This window comes from Antedon mediterranea, chromosome 9, assembly GCF_964355755.1.
Source record: "Antedon mediterranea chromosome 9, ecAntMedi1.1, whole genome shotgun sequence".
Classification (NCBI taxonomy): domain Eukaryota; kingdom Metazoa; phylum Echinodermata; class Crinoidea; order Comatulida; family Antedonidae; genus Antedon; species Antedon mediterranea.
The window spans coordinates 3,708,822-3,735,879 of NC_092678.1; the positions used below are offsets into that span (position 1 = coordinate 3,708,822).

General features: G+C 31.1%; 1 protein-coding gene across 5 annotated transcripts in view; it reads right to left on the minus strand.

The window, feature by feature from the left end:
- Positions 1 to 27,058, minus strand: part of LOC140059305 (synapsin-like) — a 227,641-nt gene that overhangs the window by 44,756 nt on the left and 155,827 nt on the right. The window lies entirely within an intron of this gene.

The window sequence follows — 27,058 nt, forward strand, 5'->3', positions numbered from 1 at the left end:
CAGCATTGAACAATATTCATGGAAGAAAATAGATTTTATTTTGAGCATCAAGAAGAATGTTTTTGTACACTTAATAACCAACTTGAATTTTACATAATTTTTTTTACGTTTATAGTTATTTTTTTTGTTCAAATATGGACGACTTAGGAGACCAGTACTTTGAGCAATTTATTTCAGAATGAAGAAAGATTTGTATTGTATTGTATGGCTGGTCTTTGCGCATTAGTACATGTAAATTGACCGCATAGTAAAACATAATACTGTAAATTTATCCAAAGTAGATTTTAATTCGTCACTTTGACGAAAATTTATCCAAATGATTAGTTGTTGTGGATCATACAAGATTATAATGGATCTCCATTCAATAGGAATTGTCATTTACTGGATTCTTTTAGAATTGGGATTACTTGTGCGATGCATATTAATTATTTATCGTGTTCAAATTTTAATATGATTGCAGTAATAAATAAATTTTGTATATACAAAAAAGATTGATTTGTAATTCGTAATAGTTTATACCAAAATAGAAACTATCGTTACACCTCTTTTTAAGTGTAACTCAATTTTTATTTTTAAAATGTCAGGAGACTAAAAATACATTATTTTTACATATGGGAATGATTTCTCGATACTTTCATTCTGTGCTTGTTGCATGTAAAACATAATGGCCAATACCTGTCTAACTTTGTTCAATATCCTAAATCGTGTCGACACTTAAAAAATATTAAATTTATACTTGATTTTTCACATGTACGATTTTGTCTAGACGGTGGTTAGTCGGTGGGATGGGGATACGTTCACGGAAGTTAAAAGTTTGCTTCAAAATTGTGAAAAAGTTAGAAATGTGTATGCTTACTACCAAATAAGGCAATATTGAGTTCTAAATTAAGAACATATCTATGGGATAATTATTTGTTTCTTTTCTATTTATATCAATTATAATTATTGCTGATAAAATTCTGATATGTCATGAACTCATTGAAAACAGTCACATAGTCATTGAAAACTCCCACCTCCCTTTTCCAATACCACCCCTGCACAGCTAAGATTTACTTATTTCAAACAATCTCTAGTCACAACCTTGATGAAAACAATGTTCTCCAACCCTGTTTTTTTTTTGCATGTTCCAAACAAGCAAACTATTTCAGAAAATATTGTTAGTTGAATTAAGACTCTACACATTACTATACAAACTAAATTGTATTAGGTAAAAATTGATACAGTTAAAAATATAGGCGTTTCAAATCACAACTTCCTAATATATTCCAATTAAAAATGCTTTTTTCAAAAGTGCAACAAAAAATATAAACCATAGCCTTTTCAAATTGTTCAGAAAATGACTCTCTTTGTTTAACTTACTAGCGTAAAAACGCAAATTCACTAACAACTACAGTATTGCTTTTATCGTTTGAGCCGCGAAAATCCTCAACATACGTTGGCCAACAGCCGTCTAGGGAGACTCAAATCCCACAGCTTTGCTGTTCGGACCAACAATTCATCAATACAACAATATCTACTGAAAAACAACCACATCAAATGCAATAATCCATGTTTTAAATTTAACTTTTTCATGTCCGAATGTTTTCAGTGTCATTAATCTAAAAGTGTCACTTTTTGGCGTCTACATGTCCTTAGTGCAGCAATGCAATGATGTTCATTTTTAGATCTTTCTAAATTGTTTAAATTTAACCTTTTTATAATTCATTGGAGAATTGTTTAAAAAAAACAATGCATTTATTATGATGGCAATAAACAGTACTTCATTTATTAAATTTATAATTATATCAAAAATGAGCAATATTATGTTTTCCCATAATATTTTCACTATATAAAATATGGCTTCATAATGGAAGTACTGTAAGCGGGACTGTAAGGTGAAGGGATGAGATTTAACACACCCATGAACACTCATATAGAATCATACCGTGTAAAGTTTTATCAACTTGGGGTGACAGTATCTTTCTCAAGGGCATATGGCATGTATAATCTGATTCTAAAAAAATTATATTTATCAATAATATCAACCACATATAACCTTGTATGCCAGTATGTCTGTAAGTCTTCTGAATGAAATGAAATTGATTTTTATCATTGCAAGCTCCCTTGAATTGTGGTAAAAACCTGTCTCCATTACAGTTTGCTATTAGGGCAGAAAATATAAATATGTTTCTGAAAGATGACATAAATAATGTTGCCTAGAAGTGAAACACATTATTTTATTCCTACTGCACCTTTTTTTTATAATATCAACACAATGCTCACACAATCATAGTCACAATAGGATTTTTAATGTTTAAAGTTCGTGAAATTACACAAAAAACAAAGACAAAACTTCTTTAAACAAAACTATATTAAACTGTCAAAAATAATCAAATAAAAAATAACTAGAAAAAAACAAGAACATGAAACAGTAGAACAAGGTCATTGAGAAACAAAAATGGCATCTTTTAAAATTTACAACTTTACTTAAATTTAAGATTTTCAAAATAAAAATGACAAAATATCTATATTTCTTTTTAAAGAAAGATGTTTCAAATAGAATTAAGTAGACCTTAGGTCTAGACTACCAGAAATAGCAACAGAAATATTCACGAGTTAGTACTTGTGTCTCCCTTAAACAACTGGGGAGATATATATCTGATTTAAGAAACCACCTTAAACTAAGTTCAATATTTTAATTTAAGAGCTGATTAAAACTAAATTTAGATTCTGTGACTTAAATATGGAAAAATAATTCAATCTATCTTAGATGTGGGACAAAGTTTTTCCTCCCTCCCTTTGGTAGAACTAAAAATTATATATAAAAAATGTGAATAAATCACTGCATTATTAAATAACTTTAAAAGCTAAGCAAATATTTACTTATCCTTTGTTGTTATCTTTACTTTTTTTTAAATGTCAACAGTTTCAGAGGGAGATGTAAAGTACTTTTTTCTTATCTCTTGTTTCAAATTTAGATTATTTACCAGCTGATACGTTTGGAAACTTTCATAAATTGGAACTTCACATAGATACATATAGGGCCTGTTTCTATTGAAAACTAAAAAAAGAACGTTTATTTTGGAAACCGGTTTCGGCAGTTTACTCCGAAAAAACAACTGTTTAAAAGCTGCCATGCATTCATAATTAATAGAGGATGAACAAAACAAATTGAAGTATTAATTGTATTGAAAAATAATTTTGATAATCAAACATTCAAGTTTAATACATTAAAATGTAAGATTACAGATTTTGAGCATCATGAGCAGGAGGATAGTTCCTACCTCTCCCACCCACTGTCCTAATAAAAGTAGACAGTAGTTCCCATGACTGTGTGTTATATGGAACCCATGTGGGCCTATCATACCGCCCTCTGCCTAGACCAATAAACCACTGTAAAGAAAATCCTGGCAGTTCTGAACTTTAAACACTAAAAATTGTTCCATGTTTTCCTAAGCTGTAGGTTTCCTACCTCCACCCATGACGTCACAAACACCAGGAAGCATTATGTGGTTTCAATAGAAAAGGTTAATTAATGAGTGTATTATTATATAAAAAAAACCTGTTATATTCGTGGGTTTAGATAAACATTGGCAAATATTATAAAACTACAGTGTGACATCATGATGACAATGATGAAAATGATGATGACACAGAGAACCTACTACCATTTCTGGGAATCTTTAATCCAGTTTAAACAAAGCGTGCTGGTCAATGGGTCACAATTAATGGTCATATTTCCTATCACTGGAAAAATACTTTTATTAAATAAAACATATTTAATATCAAAATATAGTATTTGTATGGTTAACTAGGCCTACAGTAAACAATTATTTCTAACAATGCAACAGAAAGTACAGGTAGTAAAACCTGCTTTTTATTAAACCATGTGTGTCACTGTATCTGGTTCTATTTTGTCGTTGACACATATCGCCAGACAAAAACACAACAACATTCCAAACATGCTTCTAACAAGGCAAGTGTATGTTCATACACTGTTTCCAGTAATAAAAATAAACAATAAAATGTTTTGCAGGTGGTAAAACCGCAAACCTCAGTATTTGTGGGGGAGAGTGAATTTTTGACGTAACTTACTCATTAATAAATTGTTTTCTGATTTTGTTTATTCTTTATGTAAACAGTAGAAATTGCAATGTACAAAATAAAACTGCTAAAAAAAAAAGAGGAATTGTAGTTTTGTTTTGTAGTTGTAAACTTTTGTAGTTAGATGCTAAAGTGACTATTACATAATACTACAGTATATAATAATTGACAATAATAATATTGTTTTATTTATTTTATAAAAATCGCTTTCACTTTAATATGCCCAAAGACTGAACAGTAATTTGTCAGATTTGGGTCAATCTCCAGCCAGTACCCTAATGGTAATTACACCTAATGAAAACAAACGCAAGGTTGTTGTTGATGACATCAAAACCTATCAGATGACATCACAAATAGTGACATCTTTGGTGACATCACAAGTGGTTACCACATGGTTTAGCTGAAAATTAATTAAATAATTTTTTGTTCTGCTTTATTAGAGATTTAATATTAATTTTAAACTAAAACCTAAACTCAATAATATATAGAAAAATATATAGTTTTTTATATTTAGAATGGAACAGTAGAGTTTTATCAGGGAGGTATACCTCTCTGGTTTTATGATGGATATATTGAGCATCGCACACAACACATTGGTGGTCATAATAATAATAATAACTTTATTGAACAGACGTATTTAGAACAGCGGCACACGTTTTATGACGGTGCGTTCATAAGTTTAAAGAAAAAGAAAAGGAAATGAATTATACAATAGTGAAAAAGTACAACACTTAACTTTTGATAGAGTTATAGGCCTATATAAGTATATTTATTTATTATTATTATTATCAACATTATTAATATCTTATTGTTTAAAGAAATTTTATTAGGCTATTATTGAGGATATTATTAAATTTATAATCTTTTATATTATTTATTATTATTTTATTATTTATGTTCTTGTTAATACCGTATTATTATGAAAGTTAATCGTGGTTTGTAATTTATTTACAGTGATACTATTTTTTTATTATTTAAGTTTGTATTTTATTAACATTTTTATCTTAGAACAATCATGATTTATGTTTTGAGAGTTATAATGGATATAAATTTTTAAGAAGAAACCTCCATGTCAACCTTGAGGTCATGTTTCCTCAAATCTTGTACAATTCCATGTAAAACCAATATCTTCAAGTAGGTCAATAACAGGAAAGCCTATGGAAAATGAAGTTTCCTTAAGGATTAGTTTGTTAAGATGGGCCTTATTGTTCCTGATTTGTGGCTTTTGTTTAGTTTTGGTTTTAATTGCAATCAAAGTAAATGTACTCAAAAACTTTTGTAAGATGTTTGCTTAGAAAAATTGCTAAAGTTTTAGACAGTGTTTATTTCAAAACATAAGATTGTTCTTCAAAATGTTTGGAAGTATAAGCCTATTTCTGTTTGTATGCAATTTAATTTTCTGGGTGTTGAGGTCATAATCAGGCACCTTTCAAAGAAAACCCAAACAATTCTAAAGTATTGGTAGATAACAAGAGGATGTTAAAGCCATCTACTACTTTAGCCAAAAGGTTAAAAGTTAAGTAAACTTCATAGGAGAAAAAACAGGGAAACTCTTTTATTCTTATCAAACTTTCCCTTTTTTTTCTTTCTATTATTGTTGCCTAGAATCCCTAATAAATAATATCTTAACTTGATGATGATAATAATATATGGTCTAGTGTTCTTAATAATATTTTATTTCTGAGAAACTATTTTATTTAAACTACCTGTGTATGCTTTTAATGAGGATAAATGCTCCCAAGTGCACAGGTTTAATTTTCCTTATAAGGGATAAAGAAATTCTCATGTCAAAAATAATTGGAAACTAGACATGTAACTCGTCACTTTGACGAGTTTGGTTATCCGCCGCGCAAGTGGTGCAACATTAACATTAAGGGGATAGGTTGAGGACAAAAGGAAGTGTTCACGTTGGCATTATGACCTGAACTGAAGAATATGATATGTTGTTATTGCTGAATTTTATTATTTAAATTCATATATAGTATACACAGTATAATCTGTATCCATATCACATACAGTGACATACATAGAATAGGCGTAATTACGGGACTCGTTATTTATTGCAATTTTTAACATGTTGACGGTTTTAAAATGAAACGCGAAGGTAGCAATTCCGAAAGGAAATTATCTCAGCAACAACGTATTAGCGTGTAGAAGAAATTTGAATACGTGAAATATTGATGCGCGCTCGTTTAAATGTAATGAATTATGACGCAAAAGATGAAAATACGACCTTTTTTATTTTACTGGCCATATGATGACGTCACAACATCCGATTGCCAACATTTTTACATAATTTTGTATCTACAATCCAATAGCTTCCAGAAAAAGTTTTAATCGTGATTATCACATTTTATTCTTACGAGCTATAACAGATTAAAATTTACTGTAAAGATGAAATTAATGCCACACGTGATTTAAATTTTTAGGCATGATGACGTCAAAAAAATTAAAATATTTTTAACTCATGCGAAAGATACTTGATTGACCTAGACAATATTAAAATCGGGGTGAAAATGAAAAACGGATAAGTGGAGATGCGCTCTATTCAATGTGATGAGCTATGACGAAAGATACAAAAATCCTAAATTTTATATTCGCGTGGCCATACGATGACGTCACAATGTCCGGTTAGCCATATTAGTACCTGATCCGACATCTACAACTCATCTACTTCTAGAATATGTCATCCACAAAAATTTGACCGTCTAGTTTAGAAAGTACGACTGTTTAAAAAAAGGCATATTTTAAACGAATTGTTTAACCTTTTCATAAAAAACGCGCGCAAATTGTTCAATTCGACGTGCTCGTAAGACGTATCTTTAAGTCGAAATTTTTTAAAATTTTGTAAAATTACTAGAAAAGGCTGGAAAAACATAAATCACGCGAAAAAAATACGTTTTCAATGCTACGTGCGCACCGCACACGTAAAAATGTGCGCACGCGTGGGAATTTTTGACATGCTTAAAACGACATGAAACGCGTAGAAAGTTGATTAGAAATTAATTTTGCGCATTTTGAAATTTTAAATGCGCGTGCGCGCGTAACTTTGTGTAAAACACGGAATTTTTTTTCAACAGAAAGTTAGCGCATGATATAAATTAAACTTTTGCAAAGTTTCAAGTTGAAATGTTATTTGGTTGTCGAGCTATGTTAAATACGACAAAATCGTTAAATCGCGCGTAAGTCACGTTGCGCAATTGTAAACGTCATGAAAAGCTTCGCTTGACGATGTTACGTAAATGTCAATATGTTAAGATAGTTACCGAAATGTTATGTTTGCGAGTTTTAGAGAAAAGCGTTACACAAAAATCATACAGAATGATTTCGTACAATCACAAGAGGTTATCCTGCAACTTCGTTGCGGATAACCAATTTAGAACAAAATGAGGTATCAATTCCAAACTGGTATTATAGTGAGTCTCCCAGGTGAATTTGGGTATTTGTGATGATGTCATCATTGAATGCCAGTACTACAGCAGTACTTGGAAAACTGTTTGCTGTGGAATAGTTGTTGAACTTGAGAAAGTTATGATACTGTATGCATTGACTATAAATATTAGAGATTATTTTTAATTACTAATAGTTGTATATCATTTGTAAATAAAAAGTTTTTATCTACAGACATGTATTAAGATGTATCAATGTGGAATCTGATTTAATAGCAAAAAGAAAATTTTAAATGAAACAAAAGAATATATTATGCATAAAAATTATTGATATTATTACTAACATTAACAAATAGATGCACTGATTTTGTTTAAATAACATACCATAAAACTAGCTCCAAATAATAAAGAAAAATAAAAAAGCTATGTTAAAAATAGCTTTGTAAACATAATCCGACAATTTAATATTGTGGAACCATGAGCAACATTGCACAAAATGATGATAATTGAAAAGGTAAACATTTCGTGCAAATTAAATACTTTGGTTGAATGACATAGTATGTAAACAAAAACCTATTTTTAGAATATTCTCAGAAATAATAAGCAGGTTGAGAAAATTAATGAAAAGCATGTTGAAAACAGGATGTAGGGAGGGCGAACACACAAAAGTCTTGGCATGGTTACGGTCTCCAGGGAATGTTTGAGATTAACAAACATGACTGTCCTTCCTAGATGATATATTATGTTTATAAATAATGACTATACTAATTTAGGTCTAAGTCCATCTTGATTAATAAACAAAATTGTTAGATTTTAGGCCTATAGGAAAAGGAAGGTTGGCCAGGTACTGTTACAGTGGCATAACAAGAAATTGCAAAAGATGAATGCAAGACCAAACCGACAATATACACATTTTTATCCAAAACTAGAAATGATGTTTAAAAAAAACAATTTCATCAAGTAAAATGTAATTTCAAATTTCTTCTTAAGTAAAGCACCTTTTCATTTTCTACTATACACACTCGGTTAAAAGCCCACTCATTTTCAAAATTTGGGTTAAAGTTTGGAGGTGGATTAATAAAAACAAGATTTAAAATATTAATAGACCTGCCTGTACTCCACTTCACCCACATGGGATAATGAAATTTCCTGAAAACTATGTACCACTACTATGATGATTGTTAGTAAACAAAATCAGGTAATTACTAATAGTATTATTGACCTTGGATCGCAAATAAATTGCTTGTATAATATTAGGACATATCCTCTAATTAACAATAATGGATTTAACCAGCCAAGGGTGAACTGCTGCGTTCCTCATTAGTGATTTATAAAAATCCTTTCGATGTCGTCAAAGCAAAGTAATTAATCCGAAGTAAGAATATGACGAAAACTTTGACATCATATGTTTTGTAATGACATCATAAGTTTGTAACAAAATCATAAGTTTGTGATGTCATCATGATAGTTCAAGCGGAGTTTTAAAAATGAGTTCATCATGGATCAACTTTTTTTCTCTTCCTAATTAACTTCTATTATTACATCATCAATTTCGATTATTTCCGGATTAACTCAATTAAAAATGTTGTGGCTGTTGCATAATATTGAACATTTTATTTTTATGAAACGCTTTTGCAAATGCACTTCCGGTTTATTCCATCAAAAAGTCTTCAAAACAGAAGATTAATTGCAATATGAGGAAAACCTTTAACCTCATAAATATGTTTTCTAATGACATCATAAGTTTGTGATGTCATCATGATAGTTAAAAGCAGAGGTAAAAAAATGCTTTTACAGATGCAATTTCAGTTAATTCCATCAAAAAGTCCTCAAAACAAAAGATTAATTGCAATATGACGAAAAAATTTTAACCTGTTTTGTAATGACATCATAAGTTTGTTATGTCATCATGATGGTTGAAAGCGGAGGTAAAAAAAACAAAAACTTTTAACCTCATATGTTTTGTACTGACATAAGTTTGTGATGTCATCATGATGGTTGAAAGCGGAGGTAAAAAAAAACAAAAACTTTTAACCTCATATGTTTTGTAATGACATAAGTTTGTGATGTCATCATGATGGTTGAAAGCGGAGGTAAAAAAAAACAAAAACTTTAAACCTCATATGTTTTGTACTGACATAAGTTTGTGATGTCATCATGATGGTTGAAAGCGGAGGTAAAAAAAAACAAAAACTTTTAACCTCATATGTTTTGTAATGACATCATAAATTTGTGATGTCATCATGATAATTCAAAGCAGAGGTAAAAAAACGCTTTTACAGATGCACTTCCGGTTTATTCCATCAAAAAGTAGTCAAAACAGAATTGAATCATTATTTCCCACTTTTTTCTAAATTCCCAAGTTGATCTACATCATCAAGTCAATCATGTACTCAAAGCTAAACGTGTTTAGCAAAATTTAATGCAATTTTTAAGTAGATGCTTTTAAATGTGTAATTTCTTAAACCCAATTAGCCACAAATAACTTAATAATAATAATAATAATTACAATTTAATAATAGATATGTTAACGCGATGTAATCTATGTCATTTTTAATTTCAAACAAATTGCAGAAGATGAATGATTTATATTTAACTTAAATTTAATGTTTAGTACATTTTTTTTCTTTAGAATAAAAATTGCTTGTGAATAGTCCATATTACGTGTTATTATGCAATATAAGATAATAAGGTAAATTTACTATTGTTAGACCAGAAAAATATTGCATTCACAAATAATATGTTAAATATCTATGTACTAGAAAGTATTATTTTATGTTGAATACTTTCAAAGTAGTAGCTAGCAGTAGCATTGCGTAAAGATTACCGTTTAATAGCCCAAACCTGCGATTTAGATGACAAATAGTTGAACTATGTTTGATCGTATTAATTTAGTCTTAAGTACTCATAATACTATTACACGCATCGTGTACAAATAAGAAGCAATCAAACTAAGGGTTGTCTAATCGCAAAAACTATACAAGATCATCACCAAAACAAGACTGTCTGTAATTGTTAGTCATCAAACATTCCAGGACGTTGATGCGATTTTAAAGACTGGACAAAAAAAGTTAAAGTCAGGCAATCTGTCGGATTAAAGTTAAGTGGAGGTTTAAGTGATTGCTACATGTTCAAGGATATTATTAATAGTGGTGGATATTTAAGTTTATGACAGTTAGAGGTATATGATTAGTGGCTATTATGGCTACTTTAAATTAAATTAAATCATTGATATAAAAAAAAAAGAAGAGGAAAGACACATTTGCTATTTCAAACTTACATAGGCAAGAAAAAGTAGTTGTACAAAAAAGAAACTAGATTAGTAGTACACTAACACAAACAAAATAACATTTTAAACAAGTTACTATTAAAATATTGGTCAGATTTGCCCTACTCTGACGTAATTTATGCCTTATATTAAGTACATTTAAGAGTACATGCGAACAAATTTGACTCAAACCCACGACTTCCAGATCACTAGCCTGGCGTTCATACATCTAGACCACCGAGCTTGCGCTGATGGCTATAAGTGGTTAGATTCGCGTCCAAGTAAGCAACAGGATTGTAATCTGGGGCGGATCCAGAGGGGGGGTCCACGGGGTCCGGACCCCCCCTAAATTTTAAGGGTGCCCTTTTTTTAGAGGTTCAATATTTTATTCGTGTGACATATTTGTGTGTATATTAGTATGCACAGAGTAAGCTACACTAACCCCAAAAATAAAAACAGAAATTTATCACAATGAGCGCGATGTTAAGTTACGGCGACCGATCAAAGAACTAGAGGTGGTGATGCGTGATGATCTCTACTTAAACTTCTAAAAATAGATCGTTTCGCATACTACAGAGGGCACATGTAAACTTTTTACGATTCAACTCCGCGTACGTTACCATGCCCGCTCTGTCATTGACGCGATTATTTGTCCATTGGTAAACACATTTTTATGTATTATTATTCTGAAAATAATTGAACTGTAAACATAATTCTTTTGAGTATTTGTTTATTTACATATCATTCCATCAGATCAACTATTTTTTATTTACATTACATCCAACCAATGTAAAAAATGTAGTTAAAATATCGTACTATCTACCGCGTACGACCATACGCGGTAGATTGTTTACTCAAAAATCATCGAACGGTCCTTACACTATACTATTCAACCTTGTTTTTATAGTTGAGCCTCTCATGACCTGGGATTTGTTTGTCTTCCTACGCCAAGATAATATAGTTCTACAAGCCATGTGCTTTTTTCTCTGAGAAATATTTATTATAAGTGCCAAAAAAATGTTTTATTATTCAAATCTTTTAAAGAAAAATCACACATACCATAAAGAAGGTTCATTTATTTCATTTTTGAAACAATATTTGTGAAAATTACGTGAGGCTCAACTACAAAACCACCATTTTGTGATATGATGTCATCGTAAGCCAATCAAAGCTGAGCTTTCCCGCGATCGGCAGAGCTCACGGTTGAATGATTTTGGATTCTGGCTATTTTGGATTGGTGGACACGAATCACCCACAGCGGAATGTTTTCTCTCGCGCGCGTGTACCAAGAAGTCACATGATCTCTCTGTACTGAACGGTACTCTACACAAATTTAGAGCAATGAATTTGTACGAATTCCGTTAAATAAACAACTCTATATATTTTATAAACATTTAATAACATATTTTATTGATATTTCCAATGTTGATATATAAAAGAAATTACTATAAAACGTAATTATATGTAATTATTTTAGCGAAAAATGGCGCAATTTGTTTACAACGTTCGTGGCTAAAAACGATCATTTTCGGCAATGTTTTAGACCCTATATTTCGAAAACTACAAGTCAGATTTTCGTAATTCTTTCTTTATTGGAATATTGAAACAAAATACCAACAGATAATGTTTAAATTGGTTGAAAAATAACAACTTTTAATTTTGCATCGTTATCTCTGCTAATAAAGTGTCATTTCCGGCGAACTAGAAAGGTGCCATTTATCATGGATTTTGCGTGCGGGAGTGCCATTTCCGGCCATCTAAGTGTGTCCTGTAACAAAATTCGCTTCGCCACAACCCCCACCATGGGGGGGCTGTGGCTCAAATACTCAATATCTGATGTGCCCTTTTTATCGCCGGACCCCCCCTCTCAAAAATGTCTGGATCCGCCCCAGGTAATTGTTTAATTACTGTGGAGTAGCTTTGCGTCAGGGAGTTGAGTAATTGGTCAGATGTTTTGCACAACTCGTAATTTGTACTTGTATTAAAATATTATTCAATAAAACAAGGCCATATACATGGCTGCAGTCGTGCACGCAAATTTGAGTTTGTGTTTACCGACCGACCAACCGACTGTAGAGTCGCGTTTGCAAACGACTAAACTTACAATTTTAGAACATTATATATTTTGTGTATATCTCCATCCAAAATCTGTCGATTTTGAATTTGTAGTTTTAGTTTTTATTTATCACAAATGTCAACTAGACAAAACATAATCTGATTTAATCCATAATGAAAAACAAATCAATTTATTAATTAACATATCATAGTAATAGCTTTTGTTTTTATGTATTAATTAATTTTTCCATTTTGAAATCCAAAACCAATTAAAAATAATTGTAAAAATCCTGGTAAAGGTTACAATAGTTACCATAAGCTAATGTTTATTGTAAACAAGAAATTTTAGTTAAAAAATTTATAATAATAATTCAATATATATATCACATATATATATTTTTTGGATCATACATGTATGGAAACATACTGCCTTAATGCTAGTAATCAATAAAATACGCAGTCATTGTAAACAAATTGCAATAGAAATGTTTAAAAGATCTTTGATGAATTCTTTAACAAAAATTATTTAAAGCATTGCTTGCTTTCAGTTTTAAATTTGTTTTATAAAGTTTTTTATATAAAAAGAAGTTAGCTTCGTACGATAGATAACAAAAATTTAAGCAAGAAGTTTCATAATTTCCTCAATTCTGTAAAGAGATGAACATAAAATATATATGATACAATATACGCGGATGAAAAAATGTATGAAACTTGGCAGACGGCAGAGTATACACAATATCAATTCACCATCACATGAATTTACCTCAAAACGTCCCACTTACACTTCCTTCCTTGATCTATTAAAATGTTGCCAAATTGTACCAATCATAATTACATGACTTACATGAAGAGTATTTCCCTATCTCTGATTTGTCATCTGGAATTGGGAAAATCTGGAATTGGGGAAGGGTAAGGGTTTCATAGATGGGATGGTACACATCACCTTTAATTGCAAACCATAAACTTTGTACTGTCAGAAACGCTGTTTTCTTTGCACACTTGCTCGTCGAATACCATACAAAACAAAGTAAAATTCATTCATTTACTAAACCATTATAAAAATATTCTGCCCACAACAGAAATAATTCCCTCCATTTAGAACTAAACCATCATACTAAATATGGTAAAACAAGATTAAATTGTTGTTTTTCTACTGGTTGTTTGATGTATAGTGAGCGTCCCACAACACTTTAAGTATTATGGACTTAAATTTAATCAATTTGGAACATCTATACCAGATGGTTACTAGTGAAGATTTCAATGTATGTTTTTTAACAATGTGTAATAACATAATAATATAGAGTATTATAGTTTTAACCATGCAAAAACAGGTACAAAAAAGATTCACAAAGTACGACAAACCGAGTGGTATTTCACCTGAATATGAGGGCTTAACCCACGCGAATACGCTCAAACTAGGACACGGGTAACAAATATGAAATTCAAAACAGATTAAATTAATTCTGACATTTCTGTTCTAGGTTTTAAAAATGTGATTGTCTAAAAAATATCACAAAAAAATATATTACCCTAGCTAAAGAGGTTATTATAAAATGTTATTATAATAATATGTAATATTTACATTATATCACAATCTCACAGTTTTAAAATTGACATTTCCTTTTCAGTTGAACAAATTGGTTTACATTTCATGAAATAACAGGTGCAATTTTAAACAGAAGTCCTTCATGTTAACATAACAAAATTAATTGTAGGTTGATATCTAAATGAACTAGTATCATTATTGACTCATGACCTTGGCGACTGCTGTTTGCTAGGCCCTCCGGACGGTAGCTTGAGGGGCTGACATGCCCTGGGTGGGCAGAGTGCAGTCAGTAACATGCTTTTATAAGGTTGAGTTGCGGAAATGATCTGGCAGGTGGTGTAGGCCTAGGTATGTAACGGACATTGTATCCTCAAAAACATAAATAATTACAGTTTTACAAAGCAGAGTAAATTGATGACCTGGTTCAACATTAAACGAATATAACTTTATCATTTTGAACATACAGAAATATTATAAATATTGTTGGGAAAGGCAAGTATAGGGCACGTTGATGGAGTCTTTTAGAACACAAGATCATTGAACTTTACCAAACAAACTCTTATACTGTGATGATTTTTTTCTGAGAAAGTATACTATTAATCCAATGATCATAGATCCTAAATTGATAGGAAACTGGTTTTATCAGTGGCAGTGAGATAAATAGTTATCTGGTTGATAAACCTTGAATGTATTAGTGGTGGGATAAGGGATGTTCAAAAAGAGGACAGTAGGTTTGGTATGACATCTGTTCCTTCTTGTGCATGGTAATTGTTAGTGATGTTATTTTGAAATTGTTTAATTCTTTTCATCTGATGGGAAATGAGTGAATGATTTAAGTCTTTAGTGAAACTTTAGAATACATTGCAGAGTGGAGTAGTGAATAACAATTTATTTTTAAATTGGAAGGTAAGAGTAAAATGATCTTGCACTAATCAGAACGTGCATTATATTTGGAAATGATGTTGCAGTTTTATATACCAGAAATCCCCTTTTTTCCATTTTTCAAGTACAAGATACACAATGAAAGATGATGAAAGGAAAAGAGCTGAAATAAATACTAGCATTAGCATTTTGCGAGATAGAGTAACCAAAGATTTCCAATATTGGACAGGAATAACAAGAGAGAAAATAAATATATAAAATCTAGTAGAAAAGAGGAACTTGAACCAAATACATGCTCTGGTTCCTGAATCATCAGAACAGAAAATTCAAATATATATCATTATAATGCGCATACACATTCCTGACTCACTGAGCCACAAAATTCGATAAAATTTGTTGTTACAAAAACAAACACTAGAAAAACCCATATAGAAATAAAATGAAAACAAGAAATGTCCTGAACGTTTGTAACTAATTCGTTGCTAATAAGGGGTATTACACGTTATTATTAATAATTCAAAACACGTTTTTTTCCTAATCTTTTTGACATCATTACACATTTTGTAACAGCATTAGAAACTCATTAAAATGTTTACTAATTGATACTCGTTTCATCACCTGTTATTAATAACAACTTTATTTGTAAATAAAAAGTGGAAAACTATTGCATCACAGATTAATATTATTTCGCAAATAAAATGCTAAAATGACGCGAGTTCCTATATTTAAAGGATTAGTATAATTATTTTTGGCTTTGATAAAACAAATATGTTTTAATTTAATCTATTAAGCTTTAATTCAATTAGGTCTATTAAAAAATGATCATATAGAATTAAAAAAAACTTATTTATTACTCTAAAGTCTTCTATTCAAATTTAACCTAAATTTGGGGATTATATTCAAGCATTTTCAAATATGGTACCGAAGTATATATATTATATAGTTATATATAGTCCTACTATGCTAACGCCATATTTTTTATATCATAATGTTGACGCTTCCCTTTGGCTATCTATTTTGATATACCTAAGTTAGCAAAGTAAACACACATTACGGCTCGTTGACACATCAGATGAGGAGCAAAATGGAGTACTAATGTGTTGTAACAACACTAGCTACCTCAGAGGCTAGAAAATTGTCAAGTGCATTAAAATTATACCCAGGACACTAACGAAAATAGCTCAGAGGGTGCTTTAAATATTTGAGACTAGCATACGTTGGTATGGGGACAATTTTTAATCTGTTATGAGCATTTAAAATCAATGTGCTATTTTCGGTTCATGTTTGTTTGGTACTAAATTAGATCTATGTGGTTAATGTCCACATTTTCTGACCATGGGTGGCTTGAAAACAAATGAAGACATTAGGAAAACATACCAGTCACATGAACTACATGTTTCTATCTAACAGTATGTCACTCAACTTATTAATAAAGAAAATTAAAAACAATCATTTTACCTGGACACACATTATTTATTTATTCCTTACAGCTGTTGTAACTCTCAGATTGCTCTTGTTTTTAATAAATTGGGTTAAACCAAATTTAGGCCTAAATATTAATGATGCATAACAATTTTGACCGCAGGCTATGTTTGAAAGAAACATTTTCCTTGTCACCAGCAAACTTGTTTTCCTTTCTTTTTTGTACCAATTTATAAATCGATCTTGTTCTCATTCCAAAACCATTTTTCAGCAAGTGAATAGGTCTTTTATTCTTTGAGACCGCAAAAAATGCGGCAAACCCTGAACAACTCCAGTAGGTCTAATTGTACCTCCACTAAGGAAACTTACATGCTTAAAATAACTAACACAGCATGTATTCACATACAGTTGAATCTAAACAGAACATATTTCATGTTTAAAAGAGCCATCATTGCCTTACAGCAAAATTATGCAAGTGAAAAATATAATTTGGAATTCAAAGTTTTCAAAATATTTTGATTATAAAAATTAGTTTAACTGTGTATCTTTAGGGCCTACAAACAATTCTGTATTTTAATGTGGCCCATGTTCAGTATTTGATAGATATTGACTGCATCTGTATTGAAAGTAGAAGACTGGGATAAAACAAGGCCATATACATGGCTGCAGTCGCGTACTCAAGTTAGTGTTTACCGACCGACCAACTGACCGACCGAACGACCGACAGTGAGCTGTAGAGTCGTATTGCACACGACTAAAAAAGATGTGGACAAACAACATCAAGAAAAAAACTCTCAAATTGAACAGTAGCTTCATAGAGAAAATGAAAAATGCTGGAGGGTTAGGCTCATTTGTGAATGACAACCTGATGATGATTACTGCACCTGTAAACGTGCAGAGTCCTAAATCTATTGAGAACTTTTTAATTTTAAAAAATGTTCAAATGATATGATAATATACAATGATGGTCTAGGAGATTAAAACAACATTAGAGCATGTACTGCAAGAACCCTGCCATAATACCGGTTACTAGCGGCCTAAAACCAAACATCCAGCACCTCAAAACACAATGAAACAATTAAAATGTAACTCTATCTAGCCAGATCATGTATAAGTTGGTCAGATAACCCTGAATGTAAAATACACAACAAGTAAATAGGCCTTACGGAGTCACTCATTGCGATTGTCTCTAACCTGCGCTTAGATCGTAATCTGACAGCCTGACCATCATTAAGAAAGTGTTTATTTAACCACACTGTAACTACTTATTAGATCAAGAATGTAAAGCGATATAGAAGATTCCTCTGGATGTCCAAACTCAGTAGTTAAATTTAATAGCCGTGAGCCTTCAGGTGATACAGCACCTCAAATCCATATTTGAAAACTTCCAGGCTATTTTTGGGATGTTACCAGCTGGCTCTCCATGTTAATAAGAGTATCCTATAATTAGAATAGACAAATTACTGCAGACATTGGGCTCCCAGGTCTGAATACAAAAACTCATTCTTTCCATTCTGACATTGCTAAAAATATCTGGTTCCCATAAGGATCCCCCCTGAGCACTCACAAAAACTTGTATCAATTTAATATACGAAATAAACTCATGAAATACAAAGCAAATATGATTCTATTTGTCTATAGGAATTTAATAAATCTTTAAAATTAATTTGTTATGATCAAACAAATAAAAAATGATAAAATTCGTTTAACTTCCTGCAAGAAATCTAGACAGGTAATCCTCGTACTTGTTCTTACAAAGAAAAAAATGACTTTTTGATTAGTTGCCAAATAATAGGAAATTAGTTGTGAAATTTAATCATTTAACTGTTTGTTTTTAGTGAATATTTATATGCATTTCTGTGCCAACTGTTTACACCTTTAATAGCTCTTTAATACTTTCATTTTGACCAATTCTTATATACAGTATTCATATGTTTACATTTGAAAAGAACAATTTAATAAATTAAATATTAAATTGATATTAAATTCTTCAGATCATTGTGGACAAAACCACAAAATGAAAAGTAGATTTTATGTTATTACAACAACAAAAACTTGCAGACAAGAAAAAATTAAGAGAGAGAATTTGGGAGAGGAAGTACGTAAATGTTTTATAAGAGATGGCAGTGTATGGCTAGTTGGAATGTTACAACATTGCACAATATACCACAAAGTACTCGTAAAAACATGGAAGCGTTGGACCACAGTAAATACCAGAAGTAATGCAATGGCATTCCCAGTTGGATCACTTCCTAATGGAAGTACTCTGGAAGCTGCTTTCAACAAACATGTACACGTGTGACTAAGAGATAAATCTACCAACTTTCACCACAGTGCAGTCTTCTACTTTAAACAATAAGTACAAATCAATCATTCCATTTTTATAGCGCCATTCCAACGATTTTTCATGGCGCTGTAAAAAAAAGTCAGAAAAAGCAAGTTTTTAAAAGTGATTTGAAGCTGCCCAATGATGATGAGTGTAATATAAAGGCAGATTGTTCAAAAGCCTAGGTCCAACAGTAGTGACAGTCCAAACTCCCAAGATGTGTTTTCTTCTTGTAATGTGCAGGAAAATTTGTTAATGTCCTAATGCTTCATAAATAATAATGTTATTACATCCAGTGTCATACTATTGAATAAACACTTGATCTGATATCCTTTTAAAGTAAAGTATTTCTTCAAGTGGAAAATCCTTATTAAGAGCAATATTATTTAATGCTATACTAAAGGAAGCAATAAAAACAATTTTGTTCAATTAGTTCAGGGTTAGTTAATACTATTAATATTTGTATATCAATGTATAAACAACACTTGGTGCCTAAAAGAAAGAAGTTAGCGTTACACTCGAGTAACAATCACATTTAGTGGATTTTAAAATCTAACCTGACCTTGCTGTGTAACAAGCAATTTATTAATAGAACATGTGAAAGTGTCATTTATAGTTATTTCTTGATTATACCCCTCTACTTAAATCGCATTTTATATTCTTGCGGTTATTCTATTTACGTTATGCGGACTTCCTATCCCAAAGGAAGATGAACTACTCCGCAAATCATCCTGGCAAAGTTTCACTTACATTTAATTGCTACGTGAGGCGACATGGTTCTCATAATTGCCTTCCTTCTTTCGATATATGTTTGTAGTAGATAATTTTTTTTTCAACTTATTTTTATAAACATACCTATTCTTACCCATAAATAAAAAACCCATGCAAAGGTGAAATTGGTTTTAAGATTGAGAAAATGTTTGATTCATGAATGTAACAAACATTACAATGGACCGAGTGAAATAATAATTGAAATCTTAGGAGGCGTAGCTTGAGATGAATGGGACATGTTTTAAGAAGTTATGAACCAGTAAAAAAAGCTAGAAGTTGGAGATAGAAGAGTAAGAGGACAGTCGAAGGAATGGAAAGACATGGCAAACAAATAAAGTTTGGTTTTCTGGACAGTTAGTTTTGGGAGATTTCACTGTATATTGAACAAGTGGCAGTAACCTCTTAGAAAAATTGAGTTCAATAAAATTTCAAGATTTTCATATCTTTTAGACAGACAGGTAATAGTGCGTACATGTAATTAACTGCCCCCTCAATTAGGATATTCAGGAAAGTTGACATTGAATATCTAACCATACAAGGGATGTGATATACTCTATTTGTTTTCGTTAGGGAAACTATTAACAGCAATTAATAGCTTTTTATAACTTAGATCTATAAAAACATCCGAAATACAATATCCTATTTATATAGGTCATATGCAAAAACTACTTTTGGTTATTCTAGTTTGTGTATTATTTCAAGCTACGTGTATAAGCCGAATATAATCTTATAATTTCTAAAATGTACACCTCCTAACCACAATGAAATGAACCATCTCGCGCCATCTCGTATTCATTAATGCCATCTTCTCTTTTAAACAGAGAACAGGAAAACGTAGATCTTTCTTAAGATATGTGCATCTATATCATAATTAATAACAAGGAAATTGTAATTATTAATAATTCAGTCTGGGTTAAGTACTCAAATTATAGATTATATATAATTAGGTATACTAATTTTTAATTCAGTGTATATTTCTTTTCTAAAAATTCAAAACATTTTAGAATAAGTTCTTTAACTTTACAATTTAACCTTTTTTGAGCTTCAACACACATCTGTGGCTCAAACAAGGCTCGAACCTACATAATGAATGAACAACTCAGGGGCTAATTCAGTATTTTTTTAAATGGGGGAGAACAAACATTATACTATTAATAGTCAAAAATAGCTGTCAAAAGCGGGGGGGGGGGGGGAGAGCGTGCACCCTAGTACTCCCTCTGGATCCAGCAAATTTACTGCTCAGACACTTAACTTGAATGTTTGACTGTGATGAAAACAGCTATTCATTCAGTCACACAAAGTACATACAATAATAAAAATACTTAAATTCATGAGGGACTCGTGTTGTGGATTATATCAATTTTCTATTGAATCAAAACAGGATGGTAGAATTTAATGTTCCTAAACCCAACCGGTACCATGTATTTCAAAACATTCCCTCATGTGTTTTGTAGGGCGTGAATCACAAAGCTTGCTTAAGCTATTCCATTAGGAGAAATGTCATACGTTAAAAAACTTAGACTGATCTATCGCCTCAGCCTATAAGGATAACCCTTTGTGGGAGTGCTAGAGTATAGCGGTTAGTACTAAGGAGAATGATGAGGAGGTATGACCACTCTAACCATAAGCTGAATAAAGTTTATATAATATTATTTGTGGGGGGATGGGAGTGAAGAAGCTTGACAAGCTAATGATATAAGAAAAAAGTTAAAGAAATGTTTTTAAGCTCAATGCTTAAAATTTAATTCGTCTTCATACCTATATCCTAAATTGTTTACTCAACAAAGATACCTTAGTTACTGTCTCCAAGATCAAGTCCCATTGGCTTTCCAATACTTTATTTCCAATGGGACAGCCAATCAAAAGATTAAGCAAACCCCTGAACTGTAACAAAATAACATTCTTGGTGGAGTTTATATTTGTCAAAGGTATTATTACAATGAACTAACAAACCTATAACAACAATTATACTGAATCGATTTCATATTCAAAAGATTCGTATATTGATAGTCAATAGTATACTTTGTGGCATCTTTTATTTAATTTTTGTTTACTATTTCAGCAAACGCCCTAATGTGTAAATGTTTTTTTTAGTATTACAAAATTGATTGACAGTTCACAAGCTTGAATGATGTTTTGATTTAAATTTCTAAAAATAAATAATATGGCAGGTAATTTTTTTAAGAATCTTTCTTCATAAGATTTCTAAGATCAATTATGCTACAGTAAAACATTTAAAACTAAAGTCAAAATAAACAAAAAATTTAATTACACAAACATCAGCAATTAAATTAAAAGAATTATCTATGTTGATCAAAACAATTGGAAAAAAAAGCATGACAAAGAATTTTGGGCAATAAACTCAAGGTCGTGATTGGTCGAGGGATATCATAAAGATTATGATATAATATACACCTTGAGACAGCAATATTACAACTTCCTTTCACTATTCTTTCTAAGAAGTAAAGTCTAGACAAAGAATCATTGAAAAACTACAAACGCAGGTGGGGTAATAATAGGTGTGGATATATAGTGTGTCAAAGGAAGGAGGAGGCATAAAAGGCACTAGACACTTGTGTAAAAGGGTTGTTTCAGGGCCGTGAAGCTCTTGCCAAGAGTCTTGGGGTACGGGCTCTGCTGTTGTCAGTAGAAATGAAATTATAAACTACTTTTTGATATTTTTGGCAGACAGAAAATCCTGGATCCTCCCCTGGTTACTCAATCAATTCTAATTTGTTACCATATCACAATTCTTCGCCTTGTTTCCATATAAGTTACTCAGAAATAAATCCACTGGTTAAATTTTGTAATGCATTTTTTAAGATTAGTTCAGCTTCAACCACACTTTATGCAGTACTGGTTACATAAATCCTATCACTTAATTCAATTCCGTTATTTGAAGAAAATAAAATTTACCTAACCCTTAATCCATCAGGTTCATTAAACAAAATTTGCCCATACCTTAAAACTGTTTATTAAAAGGAAAACTAGGAGTGATATGAAATGGTATTGTTAAAAAAACCCGGTCATTCCTCTTTTTTTCCTGTAAAAGTGACAGAAACTTCAAAACAATATCATACAACTAAGGTCAGCCATTAATCTGTCATTCCTTCACTTCCCATGAATACCCAACACCAGGCATTGACCTGTGAAAATAAGTTATTTATTACATTGAAGAAATAAACTAATATAGTGCTCTGCTTTTATACTATCAGTATCTACTTTGTCTAAGTACTCTCACTTGCACTGATGAAGGGCTAGTGTTGCCCGAAAGCTTTGCTAATTTTTCTGGTTGTTTTTCTTTATCGTTTTGACTTAGATTTTTGCTCATTTTATGTTGTATCTCCATTGATATCCAGCCACTGATACCCACAGCATTGTCATTATTTTTAGTAATTTGCCTTTGGATTTATATATATATATATATGTATACTACTACTACTACTACTACTAATTTTTGTAGCAACATTTGTAAATAAGAAAGTGCTCTATGATATAACTGAGCTCCGAATTAATGAGAAAACTATTTGTTTGCATTGTTCATGGTTTTGAACTTAAGGAATAAAACTATTACAAATTAATTTCTTTTCTAATCTGTCAATTATGGGAGTTTCAGACAAGGCGTACAAACAACAAAGATTTTACCCTAAATGTCAAAACTTAAGTTCTGTTGAAATCCCACCTCAAACACACCTAAATTTAATAAAATTAATAAATTATAAAATCTAATTTTTGAAATACTACAAAGAAGTAAACCGTCTCTCTAGGCTTTTCCAGTTTAGTTTTCTTTTCATCTTGGTAATGTGCCAAAACTTAGCAATTAGAAAATATAGTACTATAAAATACAATAATATAAATATTCCATTTGCTTTTAATTATGTTATTAAAAGTACAAAGGTGGATTGAAATTGAAAACAAACTTAATGTTTAATGTGAAATTCAGCATGGAAAGTATTATTTTTAGGAAATTTAATAATGAGAATAATTACTACAAATGGGATAAACCCGTCTATAAAACTTACAGTTTTGAGGCTTTTTGATAATTTCATAACCCTATAAAGTCATTCTACTCAAACTTTAGTTGACAAATGTAATACTTTTCTTTTTCTTATATTCATCAAAAAAGTTATACATTAAAAAAAAATGTAGGCCTACTAGAACTATTTAATATTATTTTTAAACAAATCTGTTGCACATTTTTAAATAAACAAAATTAGCCAATAAGAAACAATGTAGTGTAATAATAAGTAAACAACCAATAAGGAACAAGTTTCCTTTCCAAAAAGAAAAGTAACTTCTTAAAAAACTTTCGTTAAAGACCCCTTCCCTGCAATTTTGGACGTTTTTTGGAAAATTATACATATATATCACTTTAAAAACATTAAACCATGTCATTTCTTGTCTTAAATGTACGTTTTATGGTAAATTATGATAAAAAGTGAGAAACAATGCACTACCTAAGTAGCTCGCGGCGATCGACCTCTCGTGGACGGTCTTAGGCCTAGCCTAGCTAGGCTTAGTTTTGTAGGCCTAGCTGGTAAACATTGGTAACGTACGAACATCGTACGCGAGCTATATACCTAGCCTGACGTTGTATAGTTGCTGCATTAATTGTCTTTCTATTTTTGCCAGACTCCGTTGATACAAATTGGGGAAAACCCGGTATTTTCGCTGAAAAGTTAGGAGTCTTCCATTTGTTTTGGCCTCACGATCGATCGAAAAGTGGGCGAATTACAGGTGAAAAACAAAAATATCAATCCGCGCGCAATGCATTTTGGGATTTATAGCGGGCCGCTATAATTATTAAAATCGACTTATTTTTCACATTTTTAACCGTTTAAAGACGAAAAAAGTTATCGCAATAGGACCATGTAGTATTATTTTTACATTAAATATAGTTTATGATCTTAAATTAGATCTAAAAAACGTAGGGAATGGGGCTTTAACAGCCAATGAGATTATACTATAGTATTCCAATGAACCAATCAGAGAGAGTCCTAATCAATCAAATAAACAATCTTATTTTGACAGATTATTGTAGAAAAAACAAACTACAGTATTGTAATAAATAACCATTAAAGAGCCATTTTAAATATAGGAAGTAATTAATTCAGTGATTAAGAAGGATTTGCTGTTTTTGACATGTCTAGCCCTGGAATGGCTGGAATGCTAAAACTTGTCAAAGAACAGGCAACTGGGACAGGAAGTGCAATTTCATCCCTGTTCCTTATAAGGAAATATGACAGAGAAGAGTGCAACAGGTTATGATGAAGAGAGATGAAAGAATTACTGTAATAAAAAGTTTGGTCTAAAAGCATGCAGTAACAGTAATATTATACAAAGTTATTTTAATTCTCTTGAAGAGGCAATTCCTTTACTCAACTTGCATTAAAAAAACATACAAATATAAAGAACATGTTTTTTATTACATGGAATATATATGGTATTTCTAGAAATTTAAACTTTCAATAAAGGAACATTATTTAGTACCTTTATGTGTAGTGTTATTCGTTTCTGGTATCATTTTAAGTTTAATTTTTCAAGTTTTAAATGGGTGTCAAGCGGGCAATATGTGAAATACCTGCCCAGGTCATGTCCTGGTTACACCCACCCTCCTAAGCCCTTTTATATTCCATAGTACAAAAGAGTGGATGGTACACATTTATAAAGATGATGTCAAGCCCGTCATGGTATTGGAATCAACAATAATGTGTGTCTACTCTATAAACTATTTGTGGAATTTCAAAAGAATTCAAAGGCTATGCCCAGGGTTTTCACACCTAAAGTAGAGGATTTAAAATTGAGGTAATTCTCAAGAGTTACACAGTGTCTGGAATTTGAGGAATGTTAATGTTATTCTTAATAAAAGTAAGCCTGACAATTGGTAAAATCACTACAAAAACTATATGGTGTAAAGCTTGGTTAATAATGCAAACTTATTTGCTAACTGCTTTTAATTCTCATTAAAGTTGGTATTTTCGTGTGTAAAATGGAAACAAACCGAAGTACAAAAACATGTTGTACAGCATACATTTGAACTGGGCAATAACTGGGACAATGTTCACAATGTGGATTATTCCCGAAGGAAAGTTGTTACTAGCAGCCTATGAATGAAGTAACATAAAACGTCATTGCAGTTTAATTTTACATTTATCATCAACATGAGAGAACTGATCCGTTGGGAGTTGACCAACGTAAGTGTACTGGCTTGTTATGGATGAGGCAATAGCAAATTAAACATGCTAATATTACTAATAATAGTATTTTACAAATGAAATTTAATAAATAGGTATTTATTTTAAATATAACTACATAAAAGAGTGGTAAATTAATCATGTACATGAATTCGGTGATGGAATAGATGAAATATTACACATATCATATGGAAAGATTACAAAAATGGAAATGAAAAAATAATTATGCTTAGTCTTAATGGTGGAGTTATATCCTCCATGATCTCATGTACAATAAATCATCAATAACAAATTAAAAGGGAAAACTTAAACTTCTATCTTTTTTTTTTACTAACTGGAGAATTACTTTTTTGTTGAATTGTATATCTTTACTGTGTAAAAAGAAAAATCTACTATCTAGTAATCTATCTAATTAAACAGACTAGAGACAGATTTGTATGCAGTAACAAACAAAATATAAGACAAACAATCCTTGGGAAAAAGTTATTTCACCGGTTAATACTCATTTTAACAATAAAGTGATTAGAATACAATTTTGTAGGGCTTTCAAATTGTTTAATGGGAAAAAATAACCAGAAAAGACCTTTTAGGTTCGCGTGCGAAGGAACTGTGGGTGAAATTTGAGTCTGATGAAAAAGGGACATCTTTCTATTGTATTGAAGTGAACATAATACCAATATTAGCTGCAGGCTTTTTATCAAAGGTTGGCCAACTTTACACAAGTAAACTAAGGAATTCCAATTATTCGCATGCAGGTATATCTGACAGCAGCATGTAATGTACTGTAGATAGGTACACAGCATTGACAACTACAAATTATGTACAGTAATAACAAATCTGAAGTTTACATCCACATCAGTCATTTATCTTTCCATGGTGGTTGTAATGAGTGCAGTATTTGCATAATTATAGTATTATTATTATTAATTTATTTCATGAAAACAGTCACATGTCACAAATATAATATCTTGTGGCCTCAAGTCCAATTGCACATATAATCAGTAAACATCTAAAAAACACAGAAAAAGGAGGGGGAACACTGCCACAGTGGAAATAGAGAATTAAGGAGCTCGATAAAAAAGGGATGGAACTACAAGCAACTCGCCTAGTTTTGATGACGGT